The sequence below is a fragment of the Dermacentor andersoni genome, chromosome 6 (assembly GCF_023375885.2).
Source record: "Dermacentor andersoni chromosome 6, qqDerAnde1_hic_scaffold, whole genome shotgun sequence".
NCBI classification, from domain to species: Eukaryota; Metazoa; Arthropoda; class Arachnida; order Ixodida; family Ixodidae; genus Dermacentor; species Dermacentor andersoni.
The window spans coordinates 106,058,640-106,080,029 of record NC_092819.1 but is presented as its reverse complement, the minus strand read 5'-3'; the positions used below and the strand labels follow the sequence as shown (position 1 = coordinate 106,080,029).

The following is a 21,390-nucleotide window of genomic DNA, read 5'->3' as shown; positions in this document are numbered from 1 at the left end:
GTATCGAGAACGAAGATCAATAGAAGAGCAATAGGTGGAACCGTGGAAGCAGAGAAAGGGCGTCGTTTATACGTGGGAGCGGGTAGACGCCTTTCTTAGTAATTTTGCTCGGATGATGCTAGTCTGCACAGAAGTGGCACATGCCGTCTTTCGTCTCAATGATGTTTTTGGCAAGCATTTCGTTCAGTTCACTTCGGATTGCTCCGCGTTCCGACGCAGAAACTCGATATGGTGGTCGATGAAGAGGTGTAGCATCGCCAGTATGAATGCGATGCTTGATCGCAAGCGTCTGGCCTAAAGGGCGATCGTCGAAGTCGAAAATGTCTCGGTAGTACGATAAAACTTTGCGAAGATTTTCAGCCTGCGCAGAGGACAGGTCCGCCTCAACCATTTTCTTTACGTTGGGATCGGCGCAGGAGGCTGGCGCGAGGGGCCTGCTAACCTCGGAAGACTCATCGTTTGTTAAAGCCGCCACTTGATGGTCACCCAGAGAAGCAACGTTGGCAAGGCAAATACCTTGTGGTAGAATTTGTTTTGACAATCTAAAGTTAAAGACAGGCATGTGGGTCCAGTTAGCACTAATAACAGGAACACTATGAGGCACGGTGGCGTCATGCTGCAGTGGAATGTCGGACAGAGGAGTGACGAGGTACTCGCCATCAGGAACAGGTGGTGAACACGACAGTTCAATATAGGATAATAACTTTGGTGGCAGGCTAATAAAGCCGGTGGGGCGTAAGCGGCACGGGGGTGCGTCCGAAGGTTCTGCGAGAATCGGCAACTCAAGGCGAAGGGTACTGGCAGAGCAGTGTATAAAAGCCGAATGCCCAGGGAGAAAATCGAGTCCCTGAATTAGGTCGTGAGGGCAATGAGCAATCACGGTGAAGATACCACGAGTGTAACGGCCGGCGATATTAACACGTGCCGTAAACATGCCGACGATAGGGACAGTATATACCGCTATCCACAACGCGGACGAGTCGTACCTACGCTGCGGTGAGGAGTTTCCTGAGTCGTGGTTGAAAATAAAACTGTACCACCACATGGGGCAGAAACTCGGAGGTTAACACTGAAGCTAAACGACAAGTTAAGGACCGCTCAAACAAGCGATGGAAGGAAAAAGCTAAGGCCTATAGTGTTGGGACATAAACAGAGCGGTGTGGATCACAGAGCAAACAGGGGTACAGTGGTAGTCGAATTTAAGAGGAAAAATTGGAGCTCCATGGGCAGGCCACGTAGTTCGGAGGGCAGATAATCGCTGGTCCATTAGAAATACAGGGTGGGCCCTAGGAGAAAGGAAGCGCTGTCAAAGACGGCAGAAAGTTAGATGGGGTAATGAAATAAGGAAATTTGCAGGCCCAACTTCGAATCAGCTAGCGCAGGTCAGGGTAATTAGAGTTGACTATAGTTGCACGTAGGGCTTGTTAGTATTTCATGATAGAGGCAAAAGGTGTAGAGCATCGGAATAACGATAAGTCAATAATATACAAACATTTATTGCGCTGAATTCACAAACGTTTCTGAAGAGCTTCTTAAGTGAGAGGATGAAAAGATATAAACATCGCACAAAGCGACTGAAAGACATGCGTGTGTGTGTGTGTGTGTGTGTGTGTGTGTGTGTGTGTGTGTGTGTGTGTGTGTGTGTGTGTGTGTGTGTGTGTGTGTGTGTGTGTGTGTGCGCGTGCGTGCGCGCGTGCGTGTGTGTGCGCGCGCGCGTGCGTGCGTGTGTGTGCGCGTGTGTGTGTGCGCGTGTGTGTGCGCGCGTGTGTGTGCGCGCGCTGAGGCTCATGCCTCAGTACCTATTCTCTCCGTTCGTGAGGTACACTGTTAAAAAAGCAGTTGCACCCTTTGGGGTGTCTACTTGTCCTACAACGATAGTCGTCATCTGCCATGCTTGCGTTTCCTTTCTCGAAAACGCTGCGCTCGCTACTTTCCTGTCGAGAATGCTGTGACATGCTAATAACGCGCATGCCGTTCGCGACTTGGAAATACCGGGCTCGAAGCGTTAAATAAAACAAAATAGGCAAGGCAGATGACGATTATCGTTGTGGTACAAAATATACGCTCCAATGTGAGCAAAAATTTTTAAGGGTGTCTATTTTATTTCATAGGATCACTCTTGTTCGAGTATTGACGTCCCGCTTCATACATAGACAGGATTGCTGTCCGTCGTACGCATACATTTGTTCATACTGTAGGCCAGAAGATGAGCAGAACCATAGGCACAGACACTACATTGCTTCGGCTTAGTGCTGAATTGAAACTATGAGCAGTATAATAGAAGGCTGAGCCTAACAACACGAAATACGACAGTGAATTGAACAACAGCAACAAGTTTTGGTAATTAGGAACGCTTAAGCGTTTTGTTTATTGTTGTTGTTGTTTTTGTTGTTGTTTCATCTCGCATGGAGAATTACAGCCCCAAAAGCGTCGATGGAAGAGTTCAAAACACATTAATGACAAACTTTATGTTTGTCAAGGACGGGCACTACACATCTATTTGCTACTCCCTTGAGCGTCATAACGAGTATGAAAATTCAGGCCATTGCGCGCATAAGGAAACAAAGCCTATCAGAAATTAAGCAGAAGTTAGCAGCACAGCATTAATGTTACTCAAGAGTTTTAGAACAGGGGCTTCAAACGTTTGGGGCACCAATGAAATAGCGTCGAAGCCGCTGCGCATGCGCGAGACCCAAACTGCGTTTAGGTTTTGCGTCGGGCACGCTATTTCACTGATTTAGCGGCTGTCCCAAACGCTGCCCCACAATTTTTGCGTAAACAAACATGGCGGCACTTATCGAAACAACGGCTCTAACCTAGTACCAAAATGGGTTCGATTCTTGGTAACGCCTGAAGTTCGCAAGCTAGGCGAAGTGACTGCAATTGTCGCTTTCTCTCAACTAACGTGTGTTATGAACACTGCTGATTATGAACACTGCATGAGACACTGCTGATTGCAAATTCGCTTGTCGATTTCAAGGCTATAGTAGGCCTAACACAGCTTAACTTGGCTGGTGAAGGCACGTAAATTTGGTTACTGAAGACTAAGCGCCACTAATTGCTTGCTCCTAATAGAATAACCTCCAAATCGTAATTAAACGCGGAAACACGAATGTCAGAATTACTCCTCATATCATAAAATGGTATATCTTATTTTAATATTTATAATAGCTTTTCTTTGACGTTGTAGTGGCGCTGAAAGCGCAAGGCGGTATCCGCAAACGCAAAGCGCTATTCTAAATCTCTTCGCTCCTGCGTGCCCCAACGCTAACACCCGCAAAGCTCTTTGGGGCCCCAATTTTAATACTCTCTACTGCCTTCCACAGCAGCGCACGCCCAATACAATTATGCGCACACCTGCGTATGTACTTTGAGGTGAAAAATCGAAACGCGTCACAAAGATATAAGCATGCGTCAACCTTGCCTATCACTTGTGGCCGCTGGCCAATGGGCCGTAACTGCGTGTTCCAAAGCTTACCCGTGTCAGCTCGAGCAACGCAGAGAGACATGCTTATGTTCGTAAGACTGCTTCAACCCAATCGTAGAAATTTTTTTTCTTACTTAGGCAGTTGCTACGACTGTTTATACCGCAAGTATATATATATATATATATATATATATATATATATATATATATATATATATATATATATATATATATACATATATATATATATACATATATATATATATATATATATAGATATATATATATATATATACATATATATATATATATATATATATATATATATATATATATATACTGAAGTTCGCATCTGTGCTACCAACACATACACGCTTTTTTTTTTATTTACTACAGCGCTTGTCTTTGCCGCGACGGGTATACCAAGCTTGCTGATCTTACGAACAGCTTTAGGTTTCTGAATACGCTTTTGCGTAAGATTTCTTTTGCGTAGAAATTTGTTCGTAAGTTCGCTTAGTGAATTTCACCCCTGGTTTTCAGTTTACATAAGAAACCGGCGGCAATATGTTCTTCGGAAAGGCCACTCTTCATTACGACTTTTAGCAGACTCTGGCGTCCCACAAATATCCTTACTAGGACCACTTCATTTATGATGCTCATTAATGACACAGTAACAGCTATTTAAGTTGAATTTAAATTGTACTCTTATCATTGTGTTATTTGCTCGGAGGTCAAAAGTGCTTCTGACCGACAGAAGCTGAATCGGGACTTCAAGAAGGTTATTGGAGGGTGTCGATTCTGGCAGAAGGAAATCAATGTCAAGAATACTTTTTGTCCATTACTCTGAAACGAAAACCTTTAAAATTTAGCTGTTGTCCAAATAATCTGCTTCTAGCTGAAACAACTCAATTTAAATACTTCGGATATTGGATAACAACATCCTTCATTAGTCAAAGTAAATTGACCACATTACAGCTAACCTAAACCGGTAACTGTTCTTTCTTCGAAGAGCTTTAAAATTATCAACCACTGCTGTTCGGCTGGTAGCCTACTGTTGTCTTACCAATAGTAGGACGTGCTTCTGTAATCTGGGACCTTTTTTACTAAAACTGATATTGACAAAATTGATAAAAGACAAAAAAGAGAATGTTGTCTGCTTTACAATAACAGTCTTTGACGCTCTTCAATAACAGCTCTTTTTGCCAAGGCTAATTTACCCACCACGTCCCAGAGGAATCTCTGTTCCCATCTTAATTTTTGTTACCAGCTAATTAATGGGCATACAACAGTGATATATCCAAATTAATCTCTTTGTCACCCGGATATGCCACCAAACAAAGTCATAATCAAGCAGTTACTCCCTTTCGCACACGCGTTCATTGCTTCAAGTACTCTTTCTTCAGCAGAGTGTTTAATGAGCTGTTAAATCTAACTAATGATGAACTTCTTCAACCAAGTCTCGAGTCTTGTTTTGAAACTAGTGTGGGGAAATAAAGTACTTTTTTTTTTCTCTAGGCTGTCTTGTGTTTGTATTTCATACTTGCCAACATTTATGATTTTATCGTAAAACGCTCGATTTCTAGAGCTTTCTAGATTTCTAGAGCTCTAGAGCCCAGAAGTCAAACTCCAAGCGAGCGACCACTTCGCCATGGCGGCCAGTGGGGGAGGTGTCGGCATCGTAGCGCCCGAGAAGCAGCATCTATTCTGGACGATGCGGCGGCGCTGCTGTCGACTCCGAGATGCCTGCCGTACGCTGGCTAAGGTCCGCTGCGGTTATTTGGTTCCGCCATAGGTTCCGCTGTGAAGTGCTTTCTCGCTCCGCGACTTCTTGGGGCGCAATACGCGTATCAGAAAATCATTTTAAAGGCTAGGCGAGTTTATCACCACAGCTGGCCCAACGTACTACTAAATTTTGGTCATTTTATCGCCGTGCTTTAGCTTCGCGCTCAGTGCAACACTTTTAAGAAAACCCGCCGTGGTTGCTCAATGGCTATGGTGTTGGGCTGCTGAGCACAAGGTCGCGGGATCGAATCCCGGCCACGGCGGCCGCATTTCGATGGGGGCGCAATGCGAAAACACCCGTGTACTTAGATTTAGGTGCACGTTAAAAAACCCCAGGTGGTCGAAATTTCCGGAGCCCTCCACTACGGCGTGCCTCATAATCAAAAAAGTGGTTCTGGCACGTAAAACCCCACAATTTAATTTTTTTAACACTTATGAAACTCATAATTGCACCGAACAGAGAAAGCTTCCGCAGTAGGCGGTCGTTTGCGGTTTGCCAGTGCCGCTTTCACATTTTAACGGACTATTGTGGGCTGCCGTATGCAGTTCTGTCTGGCGTGTCTTTATTAGTGCCTTGCGCATACAGGCGCTTGTCCTAATAGTCTACTGGATGGTGCGCGCCTCAGCACTTGAAACGGGCTGCTCGAGTGAACCAGGATTATTTCAAGTTTATTTAATTTTGCAATGAAAGGTAGAACTGTAGGCACCGATGGTCAGAACTGAGCATAATGAGAGCGCAAAGGGAAATTTGGTTTCCAATATTAGGAACATGCAAAGAATTAAGTGCGCGTATGTAGTGCAGCTCAGATAATGCCAAGTATGCCTTAGAAAAAAAAAGGACATTTATTGTTAATAAAATAATGCACACGACTGTATATGCATAGTTGTTAGCTCTCAAACAAACAAAATGACACGAAATGGAGCGCAAATCCAATATATAATGGAGGATATGCCATTACATCTCGGTCGTTGGTTTACGCGCATACTTAATGACATTAAACGTCGCGATGGCGATAGCTGCATTGAAACGGCTAAGGCTGTTTGCCAATGGTAATAAAATAAAACTATTTAGTGAGCAAACGTTTAAAAAATGGCGTGAGAAACATCAATAGGCATATTTTACACAGTTTACTTCAGGAATGTCATTTTTGCACCCAGCCGCAAACTGTTTCAAGGCAATGCTTTGGATGCATTCGATGGCCAAGTGAGTTGCGATGGTTGTGAGAACGCCGCGAAAGAAGAGTTCTTTTTAAAATAAAGTGAAGATATTGTTTTTCGCTACAAATTCGCTTAGTACTGTCAGAATGTGGAGACGTTGGGAACGAGAGTACGCATTTGGTCGCCGAGTGAGTTTTGAGTACGCACTACGCCGAAAATGGCATTAAGATTTAGTTCCACTGAGGATGTGCGCGTGACACCCCGCGAATGGAATTAAAATTTAACGCATTAGCAAGTATGCCCAGCACTATTCCTTAAAGGCTCCCGACGAAGTTTATTTGTCCGTGCCGAGTAAATACTGAGAACATACGAGGTACATGATCGGAGGATTATCTTAGGATGACGTCAGGACGTGTTCCAAGGCACTACTATTTGACACTGGAATTGGAGGGCAATTACTCATAAACAATTAGTGTTAATATATGCATGACGCAGCTTGCTTGGATATCAGAACCCATATTATGGGGCTCTGTTTCGATATTTGTGCGCTTTCGTGCGCTCTGAAATCTCAGAAATTTTGCGTCTTTGTTTCATGGATGAATGGATGGATGGATGGATGTTATGAGCGTCCCCTTTGAAACGGGCGGTGGGTTGCGCCACCAAGCTCTTGCTATTACACTGTGCCACGTCATGCCACGTCAGGTGCAGTGCCACCTATGCACTTACAATAATCTAGCCTTCGAGATCAGCTTTTGATATTTCAAGAGAACCGTCGGTGGAAGGTGCACTTTAGACACCACAACCAATAATAATGATAATAATAATAATAATAATAATAATAATAATAATAATAATGTTTAAAACGAAATGGTCTACAGATAACCGTTTCCTCTTTTTTTGCAGTCAGCCATTTGTATTTCGTTTTTGTCTTTACTCAATGCATGAAGCATGAAGCTCCCAAATAAACACATCCGGAAGCAACGCCCTGGGAATATTCTGCTGAGGATGTTGCTCGGATTTATGTCAAGTGAGGTTCGTGACAAGTCAAGCAGTAGGGGTGCTATAACGTAAAACTATTCCAAACTTTTCTATTCCAATTCTGCAATCAGCCATTCGCGATTGCTAAAAAAACTTTTTTGCACCACCCCCACTTCACCTGTCTGTCACGCGACGTCACGAAAACCGCGATAGCTCCGCATCTGATATGACGTCTACACATTGATTATGCATGATTTTACCCCCCAAAAAAAGTTATTTCTGATTCGACGCCTTTCCGCTGTTATTGCTCGGCTGTTGGCCAAAAGTTTTCGGGCTGCACCCACGTCACCTGCCTGTCACGCGACGTCACAAAACCGCAAGAACTCACCGCGTCAAAGGGACGTGTATGCGTTAAAGATGCATTAATATGCCGAACAAAACTGAATTTTCTTGTGAATAGCCGCTCTGAAAGGAATAAAAGATGGCTGCCGCCGATCGCACAGGCACTGGCTACTCGCACCTGACGAGAGCATAGGTTTATTTGCGTGTAATAAAACTTTTTGCGTGGCTGTGTAACGTTTTCGAGCACTTTCGGCGCATTTACGACCTCGTTCTGCCAACTATTCTTTGCTGAGCGTCCGTTTCAGCGTCATTCTTAAGCTTCCGTTGCATGCCGTCGCGATTTTCGACCAGCCATCGCAAGCTAAGTAAGGGAAAGCGGACCAATCGCAGACGTCGGCACCACCCTCTTCATCCGGTTATCGATTTTCACTGTAGTGGCTCGGCCCCATCAAATCCCTCTCCACTCGAGCGTGCTCCTCGCCTCTCGTCAGCCAGTTAGATAAGACAAGCCGCTCAGTATAGGCAACGTTATTCGTTTTTGAAGCAAACAAAAGCGACCTCTTATGAACGAGAAGAGCGTTTGATTGGTCTGTTGAGACAACCCTGCGGGTGACCGCCCGATGCTTGCGTCGGCGGTTACGCAAATTTGACGTCAGCAGATTGGAATAAAAACATATTGGAATAGTTTTACGTTATAGGGTCCAGGTGTCTGTCAATGACAAAGATAACTCTCACTAATAACTCTATCAATGCATACAAAAAGAACGGGCGAATGTGCAAAACGTTTACTTTATTCCAAGGTTTCGGCGGGAGTCCGCTTTCATCAAGAAACTCTCTCTTGCTCTTTAGACATGTACGCAAAGAGAAGGAGAGCTAGAGGAAGAGAAATGTGGAGGCATGCCCCCCCCCCCCCTCCCCCAAGCACTAAACATAGATGGTACGCCATTGGCGATAAGTGCTCCGCCAGTCAATGTAACTATTCTTTGTGAAGTGGCGTAGCGTAGAGTACATGTTACCCTCGTCTTGTGGAGCTGTGTACATTGGCATACGGGGAGGGGTGTTTATGAATAAGAGATTGATGGAACACTTTCAAAGCCTCGTACTTCTCATACGCTCTCTTTTTTTTGCCGGCTCTTGCAAATAAAAAGATAAAAAAAATGTGGGTGTTTCAATGTTTTTTCATTGTCCTTAAATCCATATATTTGATTTGATTTCAGTTCGTGAGGGACTTCACGATTGTGAGCTGATTGCGATGGAGATATCTTCTTTTGAAGAACATGGCAGCCAGCACGCGAGTCGCTGCTAAATTAGCGCTAAAATAAGTACAGTCAAGTACTAACTCAATCGATGACCAGCCACGCGGACACGGCTATATACAATGCCGCGGCTCGTCCGCGCCAAAAGATCCGCCGAACACGTCCGCGAAGTTCCTGGAAGCCCGCTTTCATTCCTGGAGAAAGCCCTTACCGAAACTCCGCGAAACTCCGCGGCTACAGCGCCACCCAGGGCTAGCTAGCGCAGAAACTGCGCATTGGTGCGATCGGTCTCCGCGAAGCGGGGTAGGCGTCGATGATGAGAGAGCAGCAGCGACTGCACGGAGCGACTCCTCATAGAGAGGACGGGGAGCCCTTCCGGTCAGCCCTCCCCCGCCGTCACCCATCCTTTGGGCGGCTTGCTTGTGCATCTCTGAACTGTGTCGCTTGCTCGAACGCTTACTTTATGGCGGATCGAACGGCGTTGGATTGAGGCAGCAGCTGCGGCAGTGCTGGTGAGTGTCCAAGCGAGACCTTGGAGGAACGCGAGCTTTGTCGCACGTGGAGAACGCGCCGGTTTCGCGCTTGTCCGGCTGCACGAGCGGGCAAACAGCAGCCGATGCACGCGCAGGGCAGTCGCCGCCTTCGGCGTGCCTGAGGGTTAGGCTTGCTTCGACGCTAGGAATGCGATCGGCTTTCGAAGCGCCGTCGTTTGAGCTGTTTTCTCGCCGCCGGGTTCGGCTCCACAGTGTATGCCGGTGCCGCTTCTTGTGAACGGGCCTGAGCGAATGACCTCAGTCGCCGAGGAATGCTCTGGCGAAGTTGTTTCGGCAGGCCGCAAGCTGATTGTGGGGGAGGCATCGCGCCGGGCGCTTCGGTAACCCGAAGCCCCGTAGTGCACGCCAGCTGCTCGCCGCAGCTTAGGCCTGCACTGCGACCGCGGCATAAACAGTCGTGGGGGCGGACGAGAGCGCAGGCGTGGGCGCGCCTGTGTGCGGGGCTGGCGGAAGATCTTCGCCATTGCGTCGCCTCCAGTGTGTGCGCTCCTCTGTTGGGGCCGCGCCTCTCTGCTTATCGCGACCGATACCGTGGCCACAACCACTATGCGGGGCATTGCCTCTGCCATCGGTGCATCTTTTTATTGATTTTGTTGTAGCATAGCACCTGCACCCCTTTGCGCACGTAGCATTCAAGGTGTTGAAAAAAAAAAAACCGAGATAATCGGACATAAGGTGGTTCCGAAGTCGCCTCGGCTCTCTTTGGCTTGGGATTCAATGCTTGCTGCTTTGACGGCTTTCAGTTGGAGTTTAAGCTATGCCAGAAGTGGTGGCTTGCCATTTCACTAAGGTTCAGGAGCCTTCAGTGGAACGGCTTTTTATACAAGTATCGCACGACCACTTTCGATTGCGATTGAGCCCGATCCGAATCGAAATTCTCGACCGCGATTGGCTCCCTCCTGCAGATTGAGCAAGGAATCCAATCGCGACCGAGAAATTCGATGCGGATCGGGCTCAATCGCGGTCAAAAGACCGCCGTTTGACACCTGTATTACACGAAGCACTAAAGGTCATCCACTCCGTACTTTCGTACGGAGTGGATGACCGTTTGAGCACTCCGTCAGTGAGCGACACTTTGCAGAAGCAGTTAGGTGCATGCTGTGATCAAGGGAGATTTAAAAAAAAATATATATTCTGGAGTGGCAGCTTCTGCAGATTCTTACCTGCAGAGGTGAAGCCAGTGCTTTCCCCTACTTCATCATTAAAAGCGTGCTGAACTACGTGGAGAAAAGTGGCAGTTCAACTGGTCTTGCTCTCTTATAATAAATTCTATGGTGACTGAAAAATTAAAGTAGTCGTTTCTGGCTAGAATTTGCCATTAGCATAGTCGTCGTGTCATGATCTGCCATACAAGTTGTCACCACATTCAAGTTTCATCCTAAAACCTGCGACACAGACAGGCACATCAAGAATAATCAGCGTGGCGAAATTGGCTGTGTCAAACCTGCTGGAAGTGAAAAGAAAACGCTTCCGCTTCTCCGCCACGTGCTAACATTAATTGATTCTCCTAGTAAGAAGGCGGCATTTGGCTTAACCGTCATAGCCCGTCTCCACCCAAGATTCTTTTTAAAACCTCCTTGGTTGTGACCACAGAAGTGAGTAGCCTGTGATATGTGTTGGTCTGCAGTGGTGTGTGTGCTTTGATTAGAATTCTTGTTGATCAAGTGGATGCCTTAGCGAACATCAGTCCCTATGATGCCTGCAGGAAGCTGCACATGTTGAGAGCAGCAGTCATGGCTTACGTGTAAGCTTTCAACACTTTGCAACGTGTTTCTCGCATCTTCCATACCTTTGCAGAATGAGAGGTGGTAGGCAAACAGCATCTCTCCAGTTTTATCTTGAAGGAGTTGGCATTGAGCTATCTGCTGTGAGTCTCCCAGCCCCTTTTGACTGCATGTAGTAAGACATGCTGCCTCATGAAGGCCAAACACAAGCAATGTTTGTCTTGCAGATAACTCAGTCTGAATATTAGCTACTTTTGCTTTATAATTACAATATGTGGTTGGGGATATTACAGGACTACTCATTATACACAAATCACCTCCAATACCAGTGTCACACAGCCACTTTCAAGTGCAATCTAGCCCGATCTGGATAGAAATTATTGATGGCGATTGACTTCCTTCCTCAGCGTGCGCAAAGGAGCCAATTGTGACCGAAAAATTCGTTCCCAATCAGGCACGATCACGATTGAAAGTGCACCGTGTTACACCTGTATAATATCTTATCACTTATGCTCCTGTGAAAATACTTTGTTTGCTGTTCATTGAACACCATTATGTGTGTATAAAGTGTATTTCATTTCTCTGTTTCCTGTAAGCGTTGTGTGAACCGTGCGCATCGCCATTCTCCTTGTGAAGCAGGGGCATGTGGGGTACATCTCGTGTTCTTCTGTGTAGAACATTGTACTCACTTGCATTCTACAAAGGTATGGTTTCAATCCTAACCAGCTCCATGAATTCAAGCTGCTTCAGTTATGTATGCGAGTCACCTAAATTGCCTGCTGTTAATTTATCTCAACTGGAGATGCTGAGCCAGTACTGAAAAGCTGGAGCATCTTTTGCTTTTCTCATTATGGATGAGTTGCAAGATCCTTGCTTTTCTCATTATGGATGAGTTGCAAGATCCTGCAAGGCAGCTTTCTTGCACTGCCAAAATTCATGCACAGTGGCACAACGCATCCTTGCTGTAAAAGTTATGTGCAATGCATTGTTTGCTGGCACTTGTTTGGCTTCTAGAGATTGCTTACGTACCAAGGCTGGATCCCTTTGTAGTCTTTCCATTGACTCTATTGCGCTTTTTGAACTCTATTATTTCCTTTGAATGGTGTTGTCCTATGCTGCTTCTGGCATGCAGCATAGCAGTTTGTTGAATGGAAACTGCATACAACAATTGCTATGAGGGCAGACCACGCTATCATTGTGAGTGAAATTTTAGTGTAGGAAAGCTGCCTTCCGGGCATTGCAACTCGTCTATTGCATGCCTTCCTACCTGTTTAAGATTGTTTTGTTCTTAGGCAGCCTGGGGATTTGTTATTTTTATTCAGCATGATTATAATTTGGTACTTCTGTCCATTACAGATACACATGGTGAGGACACAAAATAAAACTCACTAATTTGGCAATGACTTAATCTCTCTCCCTTATATATACATATATAGCCATGCATAAATATACATATATGAGACAATATACATATGTAATACAGAATATAGGTGAAATAAAAGAAGTTTTTCAATTGCACCAGTGACAGTGGCACATAACAGCACTAAAAGGGCAGTAACAGTGAATTCATGCTTTAGCCTAAGTAAGTATGATAAAATGTTGAGAAACGACAGGTAGTACACAAATGTAAACAAAACGCAGGTCAGTGTCACATCATCCAAATGGATAATACAAGAGTAGATGAGATAACCACTCAATGGAGTGTAGCAGTGATAGTGTATGATGAAACATTCGTGTTTCATAATTACATCTCGCACAATAAATTTGCCACATTTTTCTTTCGATGCATATTCGATGAGGGTTATTTGAGTAGTAAGTTTTTTGGGCTTGTACAGTGTGCTACTTGTCATCTGCTCATAATCTGTTGCACTTACCATTGAAGATAAACATCGACCAACTAGCCCGCCTCGCCCTTCTGCTGTAAAATTAGAAATTTTGTAAGAAGGCTTCCGAACACATCTGTCTTGCCCCATCCAAAGTGACCGAGCTCATGCTGGAAAAATAGGAAGTTGGGTTGATGAAGTGCTAAGCCTTGATTGCAGTCCCTTAAGCTATTGCGCTGTTCACATTTGCACGAAGTTTGTCGTGCCTTTCATTCATCCGGCTGCCAGTTGCTCTAAAGCAGGATCCCACTTCTGACACTACCATAAAATACCGTGGAAGCTGCCAGTTTCGCACAAGCACCCGGTATTAACACTTCCAAAACTTCAGAATTCTGAAAATTATATGTTAAGCGGCCATCCCCTCCAAAGCGCAAGCATCAACAGAAATATTCACCCCATTGTGGTTGTTACGAGATGACCGCTAGGGGTGATGACGGGAATATTCGCTTTCTTGCGGTGGAAAGGCAAAGTCCAGTTTATCCAAAGTGACCTTAACCTAATTTCGAATTGGTGTAATAAATGGCAAATGACACTTCACTCGAATAAATGGAAGGTTGTCTCTTTCAGGCCGCAAGCATACCAATTCTAACCTCTCGTATCTCATAGATAGCACAGTATTGTCTCAAGCAACATCGTACAAGTATTTAGGTACGTATTCATCTCACGCATAATCTTTCATGGGCCACGCATGGCAACACCATTTGTGCGAAAGCTTCAAGGACACTGCGGTAACTGCGCCGGAACCTGCGGAATTACCCTAGCAATGTTCGAAAACTGGCCTATCTAACACTTGTGCGGCCACAGCTAGAATATGCAGCATCCATATGGTCCCCATATCACAACTACTTAATAAAGTTGCTAGAATCCGTACAAAATAGAGCCGCTCGCTTCATTACACATAACTGCAGTCCCCTTTCGAGCGTAACACAGATCAAACTTGATATCTCTCTTGAACCATTACATATTCGTCGTTCAATCGCTCTTTTATGCTTATTTCATAAATATCGCCACTGCACCAGGCAATCTGCGTTACCTCTAGAAGCGCCGTCATGCATTTCGAGCCATTTACATAATCAGTACAGCATCAAGCGCATATACGGAAGAACACAAGCCTTCAATTCATCAGCCTTTCCACATGCCATCGTTATTTGGAATAATCTTCCCGATAATATTGCATCCATATGCAACCATCAATCATTCCAAGGTCAGCTGTGCGAATACTTTCAAGTGACATCGTGACGTTAAACCTTCTCTTGTATAAAATACGCACTTTTTGGCTGTTGTGTGTTCGTGAACCCCTGCTTTATTTTTTTTCTTGAGTCATGTGTCAGCCATTTGTGCTGTATTTATATACTTCAATTATTTTGTGTACTTTGCTCTTATGTTTGTTGCTGCTTTTTAGTACTAGTCTTGTGCAATGCTTTCCCTTTCCTTTTGTTGACCTGTATATTTTGCATTTCTTATACTATCCTTGTTTGTCCCCCTTACTCAATGGCCTCTGGGCCCTGTAAGGTATTGTAAATAAACAAATAAACATAAATTGGGGTGGAGGTGATGTGGGGTGACAATGAACAGTCCTTGAAAGAAAACCCATACGTTGCAGGGCTTTTGTGAGACAGGTCTCGACAGAGCATGCACGCAGCTGCTGTTCACAGGTCTGGTCACACAGATCTGATCAGGTCGCGCGAGTGTCAGCGATGAATGCATTGACCTCCTATTCTGCACTGACTTGGAAGAGTTGTTCGCTTAGTTCAGTGACGATGAGTAGGTGCTAGTGCACCCCATCATTTACCATTTGAAAATAAGCATGCTTTCTTCGATTCCGTAGTCACCGTAGCCCTGCTTCAGAAGTTTTTCGTTGCCCACCATCTGAGTTTTTACTACTTCAATCGGACAACCGCCCATATCTAGATTAACCCAATTTTCAGTGAAAGGGGGGCGGACACTTCTGCGGTATTTTATGGTATGTTGGCAGCAAGCAGGCCCAGCCTGCTCAAGCCGATTGTGACAGCTGGCAACAAACTGTGTTCTTTACTCTCACACAATACATATATGCACAGCACCGAGGGTGCCACCTACTACCTTGTGGCAATGATGATAATAGAAACCTTTACACAGATTGCTGCCAAAACTGAGAGGTGTCTTCTGAATGCATGGATGACGCAGGAAATTTGGAGAGAGGTTGGAATGGTGCCACCAGTTTCCATTGGCACTGGGTCTCTTCAGTTTACTATTCAGGACTACCTGTGGTATTGCACGTGCCAGCACTCACTGGCGAAAAGCAGTAGGTCGGGCACTCCTGGGCACCTTGTGGCCTCAAAGTGAAGAAACACCTTAATAAACCAATTTCAGAAGTTTCACTACACTGCCATAAAGTATGCCAGTAGAAAAGTTCGAAATACTGTTCCATCTCAAAAACATCAGTTTAAATCATGTGTATAATAATACCTATTTCTGCTTTTCACATTGGATTGTAATTTATGCTGACTTTCAGGGCATGGATACAAAACTAGCCATGTAGGCTAAGACTTCAGATGATACTGTCAACCATAATGTATGGCACTATGCTGAAATAAAGATTTCACTGTCTTCTATTAGTAGTCCGTAGCAGGCTGGAGGACAGCTATGGTAAAATGCATTTTGCGTTTATTCCATGAAAAACCTGCACAGGCTTCGGGATTGAAAGGCAAGGAGGTAAAAATAGGAGAAGTCTACAATGGATGTGCGGCTGAGGTGACGCACCCCCGACTTGCCCATCAAGTTCACTGGAAAAAATTCACAATGGCATTGTCCTCAGCATCGCCTTTATGCTGCCTTAAGCTCAAGTACGGCGGGAAAGTGCCGAAGGCTACTGCCATCTTGGCACTGGTGGGTCAGCTGTGAATGTAGTCTGAATGCTGCGACGTCAATCTATTCCCATTCTAGTTTGAGGCCATTCTAGTATGGGCAGGAACAACACCCCTATGGGCAGAGCCCGAGCCATTTTGACCTACCCGGGAGGGCTAATGGCTGATTTGGAATAAAAACAGATTGGAATAGTTTTACGTTATATTGACCAAGGTGCATCTAAAGTGTTGTGTTCCCCGAAGAAAGAAGCGTGATACAACAGCACCGCACATTGTAATAAAGATATGCAGATATGATGAAACTGGGCATATAATAAATTGGAACACGTTCATATGTAGGCTCCTTTAAAGGGAGCCGTTCTTATTGAATGACTGGAAATTGTTGAACCGAAGTTATCAGCCCAGTGCAATTTCTCACAAACTGGTGTCTCAGAGCAAGAACCACAGCTATACAGCAGCAGAATCATTCACAACAGTTCTTGCCTCCATCTATCTGTCTCTCTCTCGAGACTTGTGCAAGTGTTTTATCCATTATGTATTTTTAAAAAATGACTATTCGACAAATTCGAATAGTAAATTCTCTAATTGAATGGCGGGTACTATTTGATTCACATTCAAAATTTAGAATATTTGCACATGTCTAATAAAAGCATTATTATAAAATTTTATGCGAAGAATTCACTGCTTCAATAACAGAAGTAAACTGCACTCAGCAAACATACCAGGGCCGGCAGCAATGCTGGCAACCTTATGCTTACCCATGTTTTTGTGCGGGATATGATGTGACTTCCGGTTATTGCTTTTCTTGCTGTAATAGCATGCCCTGATCTAGGCATATTGTGCCCAGTAAAATTGCAAGCCTTCCTTTTTACAGACCTTGCACAGATTTTAGACTTGCCATTTTGTGCTCGGATGGAAAGCACGACGGGGCTCAACCATGACACGACATGTGTAGTATACCTTGCAGTGAACAAGAGAGTATAAAAAATCGTGGGCCACTCCATGTCAAGTGTATAAGGCTAAGCATAAATGGGATCAAGCACTGCTTGAACTGTTCTACTATGGAACCAGAGTGGTTATCATTACAAACAGTAAATTTGACAAACAAAAATCAGTTCAGCTTCATCTGAACTACTTTATCTTAGCTTTATCTTATCTTTATTTGAACAAGTGTACTTCTTTGAAAACTGTCAAAAGAGATTGCAAAACTCCTCTCACCAAAACTTCTCACCTAGCCACATCAGAGACATTGGTTACACACTGGAAGTTGTGAAGTTCCAGTTAGGGAGCATTTCCTCACAAAAGTTTTTCAGAGTGGTTCATTATTAGAGGAGATGGGAGATATCATAATGTCGCATTGCTGGTGCTACCAGGAGGCGAGCTTTACTTCCAACATGGACTCTCTCTTCCTTTGCCTCGGCAAGTGTCCACAAGTAACATTCCTTCCTTTCCTTCTCTCATACTGGAGCCAATAGACTGCATCACAGATTGCGAGCACCGTCTCTTTTTTTTTTTGTGTGTTCTCTTTTTTCCTGCATGGCATAATTCCATTGGTGGTTTTGTCGGTCCTGCATTAGAGTATTCACCAAAGTCGTCTGTCATAATCGGTGACATTGCGAACAGTGCAGTTGATGTAGAAGCATTTGTCTGGGTGACCTTAATTCCTCAGCTGTAAGCGGGGCTGCCTTAAGAGGAAAGGCGCACAGGTGTTCATTTGAAATTTCAGCTGTCTTCCCGCTGTGTAGCGGTTTGATGCTTTGCAGACGCAATCATCGGTGCATGTTTTAGCACCACGCTTGTCTGCTTGCAATGCCCAAACTTGGCGAGGGACCCTTTCAGCTCCTGTAGGGGAAGGAAGACAGTGGGACGCTGAATGCATCGAAATAAATAAGGAGGAGTAAAAGAAGTTCATGTGTGCGCATGTGACATGGGTATAAGGGTGGTCTGTGGTCCCTCTTGTCTCGCTCTTGAGAGGCACCAGTGAGTCTGGCAGGAATAGCGTAGGCAGTACAAATTTTTCAATGTCTTAGAGATGGTTGGGACATGCTACACATTAAATCTCCATTTACATTGCAGCCTTTGCATTTAAATTAGGCTTAACTTCAAGTCTCCCAACGAGACAGGTTTCAGTTGAATGTTTGCCCTCAATTTACAGCCCTCTGTCCAATTTATTGGGAAGAAGGAGCTTGAATATAGTGAAATGAAGGGACACTAAAGAACAACACTGTTAGTTTAGCCTGTTCAAGAATTTATTTGCGCTTATTTGGCAGAAAGAAAATGTAATGGTTATTAATGGGAAAAAAACAAAACACAAAGTTTTTCATTTATCAGAATTTGCACCTATATGACAATGCTGGTGTATTAGTGCGACATTGGGGGTTACAAAGTATTAACGCGGTAGCGTTAAGGGCTCCGTGTCGCAGAAAATCTGGCACGAACGTTGACCGTCGTTTCAGGAATAATCATTCCGAAGCACACATACCCAACTACGTATACCCAAACCATGCAGGCACCTCTGTGTAGTGCAAAGAAGTTACTGAACTAATTGAATTTCTCAAAATAAAATGCGTCAGAAAAATTATAAAGTACGACTTACACACAACCTGCAGGCATGATAGTGCGGGATTGTAATTTGAATATACGAGAAAACATAATTCTGTTACAAGAAAGCTCAAACACGAACCCCTTTTAATGCGATAGCGTTTTCAACTGCTGTTTGAGGTCTGTCGTAGTAGGAGTGAAGCCCCCCCCTCTCCCTCGTTTCCTTGCACACCATCAAAAAAGAACCACAAAGCTGGCCTTCGTGCATAGCATTTGCCGCCAGCGTTTCCAGGTAAACATTATGGTTACATAAGCTGCAGTTGCCGAGAAGCGTGAGGAGCGCTTGGGGATCTTTAAATGCTATCGTGTTCCACTCTTAAAGGTGAAGCTTAAGCATCCTCAAAATTTGTACTTGCACGTTTAGGCTATTTTTGTTCAGAAAAAGTTGTTGAAGCTAACTTGGTTGAGACTTTTGCAATGTAATGTCATGCTTGTTTATCGACAGACTATTAATTAATCCCTAGCATATGCTGTCCAAATCTCTGACATTGTGAAAAGATAATTTCGGATAACGTTTTGCATCTATTGTATTTGTGGTTGCTGTTATCCACATTTAATTATGTTGAACATTATAGTGATGATGATAGCTGCGGTGAATGCAATGAGTTTGTTTGACACTTCTAATATTACAAAAAGATACATATTGTGGGCAAAAGTTCAAGAAACAAAAGCAATAACACACATAATTTATACAGAATTATTTCAGCTTACTTCAGGAATGTGTCTTTCAAGTGCAGCCGTAACTGCTAAAATGGGAGTGAGTACGCGTTTGCTAGCCAAATGAGTCGTGAAGATGTATTACTTCTCAAATGGCTTTAAGTTTTAATGGAACTAAGTATGTCTGTGTGGCACCCTGTTAATTACATTGAACTGTAAGGCATGAAGCAGTTAACATAATTTTTGTGCTCATGCGGCACTAACATAAATTTATCAATGCAGCTTAACACTCTTCTTTATTGTTTGTTAAAGGAATGGGCCTTGGAACTATTTCGCTGACCATTGACACGGCAGTTAAGAGCGGTTTCCTTAGTTTACTGGTTGTTTATTGCATTGGCAGCAAAGGAAAGCTCAACAGAAAGTGTCAAATGGAGCAGCTAGTACTATAACTGAAGTTGTTTGTAGACTCTTGCTTCACTGCTGGAAATATTGTCCTCAAGAAAGCCAGCCACTGTTCTTTTGTAGTACTAGGCGGATATTGGCTGAGTTCCAAGTTGTAGTGGCTATGTAGATGTGCATGCTGTATTGGGTTTTCCACTATTCTCGCTCGCTGGCAGTCGTGTATAGCACTCGTTGACTTAAAAAGGGGTTGTAGACTTGTTCGAAAAGCGTGTTGCATCTGTTTATGGCCACTTGAATTGGTGCGTCTTACAAGTTGTGTTCAGTTATCATCAATCAATAACAATGGCAGGAGTAGTGGTGGGAGTCAAAGCACAGTTGTATAGATCTGGTTTGTCTTGCTTGTTCGACCAGTGGCCTTACTCAATTGTTTGGCTGCTGTGTTTGTTGGCAGGAAATACAGAGAAGCATTTCATTTTTGGGAAGCTTTTCATTTTCATTGCTCTTTTTCTCATTTCTCATTTTCATTTCTTTCATTTCTTTCGTCTACAGAAACCCATTATTGATGCACATATGTGAAGAAAAAACAGTACATTGTGGTGGAAAACTACACAATTGATTAGACATTCTGACAAGACGGTTTAACGAAAGAAAGAAAACACAGATATACACTTTGTCAGTCAGTGTTGTGAAACGAAAGTAGCTTGTATCAGTCGGAAATGTGTAGCTACAATCAACTCTGAAAGTTGCAAAAGAAAGTCAGATTTGATAAGCATAAGAAACACAGTTCTGTTGCTTGATCTTGGCCAATTCTTAACTTCAGATGTGTAGCAGTATATACCATAAGTAGTTTCCATTCAATTTGCTAGTAGTTATTCTTGCAAAATTTCAAGGACAACAGCTGTTCCGAAAGACAAAAGCCACTCCTGTGTGTGAGTGAAGGTGTCCATCAAATTATGACACTGGCATGCATTACTGTACTTGGCACATATACTACAAGGCGTTTGGCGACCTGGAAAGCAGGGAAAGCCTGGAATTGCCAGGATATTTAGACACAAGAATGTCAAGGAAGCTGTCTGAGAAACTCAAAAAGTGAAGGCTCTATTCTATTCAAAAATGAGGAAAGAAAGTAGAAAATAAATGTATCAGATCCAACGAGCTGGAATCTATTGCAGCAAAGCTTTGTGTGAGCGCATAGAGAGTTGAAACATGAGTACATACACGTATACAGTACATACACGTATACACACACACAAACGCAAGCGTGGGCGCACACAAGTTATACCGAGCCTTTTGTTAAGCAGAGTTGCTGACTACTAGTGGATATGATGAACGCCTTGTACTCACCATGGTTTCAGAGGCAGCATGTGCATATGTACGTAGCACAATTTGAATCCATTCTATGCACACCGTTTACTTCCTCATTACCATGCAGCTGCACATGCCAGCTTTCTGGTTCTTTTCTTGCATCCACACGGCCAGCGCTGCGGATGCGCGCACATACTTCGCTGTGATTGGTTAGCCTATTCGGCAACGGAACAGCCAGGCCACAGCCACGGTCACGAAACCCGACTAGGCTAGCGAAAAAAAAAATTCACTTTTAAGAACCTTTGCAGATGATGATCTGAGCAACTCGTACATCAAATGCAGCGAAGCTGTATAAAGGAGTTCTCACATCCATTAGAAGTTCCAGGGTTCCATTTTGTCACTGCCAAAAAGCTACCCTTGATATTGCAAATGCTTTATTATATTTGGTGCAATTTCATCGCTATACTGAGCTTTT

At 44.0% G+C, this 21,390-nt stretch overlaps 1 protein-coding gene across 1 annotated transcript in view; it reads left to right on the top strand.

The window, feature by feature from the left end:
• The first annotated feature begins 9,241 nt into the window (after positions 1 to 9,241).
• Dg (Dystroglycan) overlaps positions 9,242 to 21,390 on the top strand; it is a 56,402-nt gene continuing 44,253 nt past the window's right edge. The window contains exon 1 of the mRNA XM_050171061.3: positions 9,242 to 9,455. The gene's annotated coding sequence lies outside the window, so the exon portion shown is untranslated. The remainder of the gene's footprint in view (positions 9,456 to 21,390) is intronic.